Source organism: Eriocheir sinensis, chromosome 6 (genome assembly GCF_024679095.1).
Source record: "Eriocheir sinensis breed Jianghai 21 chromosome 6, ASM2467909v1, whole genome shotgun sequence".
NCBI classification, from domain to species: domain Eukaryota; kingdom Metazoa; phylum Arthropoda; class Malacostraca; order Decapoda; family Varunidae; genus Eriocheir; species Eriocheir sinensis.
Genome location: NC_066514.1, coordinates 19,489,075 through 19,492,364, shown reverse-complemented (window position 1 = coordinate 19,492,364; position 3,290 = coordinate 19,489,075). Strand labels below are relative to the sequence as shown.

Sequence of the window (3,290 nt, the reverse complement as noted above, 5' to 3'; positions counted from 1 at the left end):
AGAAGGTCCTCGCCTTTTCACCAAATTAATGAAACCAATTTTTGCTAAACTGAGAGAAATGGGTCATATTATCACGAGTTTCATTGATGACACGCTTATTTCACACAGCTCTTTCGAGGGATGTCATGAGAGTGTACGTGCCACGGTAGAACTTCTTAGTAAGATGGGTTTCTGTATCAATGCTGAGAAATCTGTCTTGATGCCTTCTAGACGTTTGGAGTATTTGGGGAACGTCACTGATTCAGAGACGATGACTGTGACATTGCCTGAACGGAGGAAACAGAAAATCGCTCAGAGTTGCAAGGACTTATTTGACTGTGATAAAACAAAAATCAGGGATGTGGCCAAAGTAATTGGGAAATTGGTTGCAGTCATTCCAGCAGTTGAAATGGGGAAACTGCACTATCGGAGGTTGGAATCCGCAAAGATTTCGGCATTAAAGAAGGTTAACGAAAATTTTGACAAATGGATGATCATCACACAGGATATGAAGAGGGATCTGCAGTGGTGGTTATGTAACGTTGCAGTGGAATACAGAAGGATTTTTCGGAGAGGTACTGAAATAGATCTTTTTACTGATGCCTCAAATTTAGGTTGGGGTGGTTCTTTAAATGATCAACAAATCAATGGGAGATGGTCCTTAACGGAGGCAGTTTTCCACATCAATGTGAAGGAACTCCAAGCCATATTACTGACACTAAAGTCGTTTGCACATCAGCTTCAAGGAAAACATGTTGGGGTGTTTTGTGATAACACTGCAGCCGTTCACTATGTGAATGAGATGGGTGGCACGAGATCTGCAATGTTTCGTGACATCTGCCTTGACATTTGGAACTGGTGTGCATTGAATGATGTCTGGATTACATGCTCCCATGTGCCTGGTAGAGCTAATCTGGTGGCTGATGCTGCGTCTCGGACATTCAATAACAGGCATGAGTGGAAATTGAGTGAGGATCTTTTTAGAGACCTTTGTCAGATCTTTGGAGTCCCAAATATTGATCTCTTTGCTTCCAGACTAAATAAACAAGTGCCTCGTTTTTGCTCATGGAAACCTGATCCAGAGGCAGAACACTTTGATGCTTTTTCAATATGTTGGTCTCAATTTGAACTCATCTATGCCTTTCCTCCCTTTGCTCTGATTGCTAGATGCCTCCACAAAATACGAGCAGAGGCAGCAAGGGGATGGTTGATAGCGCCAGTGTGGCCATCCCAACCGTGGATGGGGACTCTGCTCAGGATGCTCGTTCAGGAACCGCGCCTCATACCGAGAGGGATGAACACACTGCGTCAGCCATCCACAGGGGAGGAGCACCCCATCCTGAAACACACCAGGCTGATGGCATGTCTCTTGTCCGGCAACAGCTACGAGACCGAGGCATTTCTGCGGCAGGTACAGACATTCTCATGGCCTCCTGGAGAGGTTCAACTGCGAAGCAGTACCGGCCACATATCAACAGGTGGCTCCAGTCTTGCAATAGATGGCACATCAATCCCCTTACTCCCACTGTAACTGATATTGTAAACTTTCTGTCTGACACTTTCCACAGAGGTGTGGGCTATGACTCTGTTAACACGGCGCGGGGAGCCCTATCTTCGCTGGGGATAGTTGTCGATGGTTACAGAGCAGGCAATCACCCTCTTGTCAGCAGGTTCTTTAGAGGAGTTTTCAACCTAAGGCCTTCAACACCTAGATATGCGGAGACTTGGGACGTCCAGCTGGTGCTCCATCAACTACAAACTATGGAACCATTGTGCTCTTTCCCTTAAGGAACTGACGCTAAAACTTGCAATGCTTATGGCCCTCACACAAGCTGCCAGAGTGCAAACATTACATTTGTTACTGTTGGGAGACATCCGCATTAGACAGGATTATATTCGTGTCTGGCTGGGGGGAAATATTAAACAATGTAGGCCAAAATTCAATGTGCGGGCTGTGACCTTTAAAGCATATGCTAAGGACTGTAGGTTGTGTGTGTGTGAAACATTGAAAATGTACATTACAAGAACTGAACAATTAAGAAGTGGCCTGGATAAGGAAACGGGAACCTTGCTTATCAGCTTCATCAAGCCACACAAACCCGTGACGAAAGACACAATTGCAAGATTGCTCAGAGAAGTGCTTCGTATGTCGGGAGTAGACACTGAAAAGTACTCGGCTGGCAGTGTTCGTCCTGCTGCAGCGTCAAAAGCCAAGGCCATGGCTGTGCCAATCACCCACATCATGGCGAAGGCTGGCTGGTCTAAGGAGGCCACTTTTGCCAAGTATTACGATAAGGAAATTGTTCCGGAACGCGACGTTTTTCAAGAAGCTGTTCTGCAGTAGAATCTGAGCCTTGGTTGAGATGGAGGTGTCATTATCCTTGTGGCAAGGTACATGATTTGTAGACTATTTAATGTATTGATGTTTGGGTCTTGGTTGTATTTTTTCCCTCATTCCCAACTAACTGTACCTTCTACCTGTCAAAGTACGACACCCACATAGCTTCAAAATCTCATGGGGAAGCGCCCTCTAGCAGAATAGTGATTTGCTGACGTAAAATTGATGAAGTACATGAGACTTACCGCAGGTCAGTTGAAATGTGCTTCGAATTTTGGGATGCAAATCACTTCTGCTAGAAGGGAGCTTTCACATGCCCTCCACTCCCGCCCTACACTTTGCAGTGTCATATGGTTGAAGCACTTTCAGTGACGGGACATGGTAACTTACTTTTCATGTGGGTGATCGTACTCTTTAAAGTCTGGTGGTGTGAGGCAGCAAAGCGTATCTCATGTGAAAGCTCCCTTCTAGCAGAAGTGATTTGCTTCCCAAAATTCGAAGCACATTTCAACTGACCTGCGGTAAGTCTCATGTACTTCATCAATTATACCACACCCAGTGGTTTCTACCTTTGCTTTACATCGCAATAAAATAATCACAATCCTACTACACATCTCCTACATTATAATCTCCAGGACAATACAGTCGGTTTCCCTTAGATTCTCGAATTTCTACTCACGATTAAGATCACAACAGCCATTGTCAGCTGAGTGAGTAGCAAGTCTGCTTGAAGCGAGTGCAAGGCTCGGTCTGCCCATACCACTGTTGTCTAGGTCACATTTTTCCTTGCTTGAGGCGGAACTACATCTTTGACACGCCTTCATTTCCTACATAACCAGTAGCCAATACTTCCTGTCAACAACCATTGGCTCGCTCATTATGTTGTATTGTCTACTTCTCCTGCTTATTCGTGATGCACTCTTAAGACACTCCCACAGTGACTTCTCTTTTCAGTTATTCGCTTATAGCGTTT

General features: G+C 45.1%; 1 pseudogene; it reads left to right on the top strand.

Moving 5' to 3' along the window:
* The first annotated feature begins 1,208 nt into the window (after positions 1-1,208).
* On the top strand, positions 1,209-2,323 carry LOC126991160 (uncharacterized; annotated as a pseudogene).
* Positions 2,324-3,290: the final 967 nt, after the last annotated feature.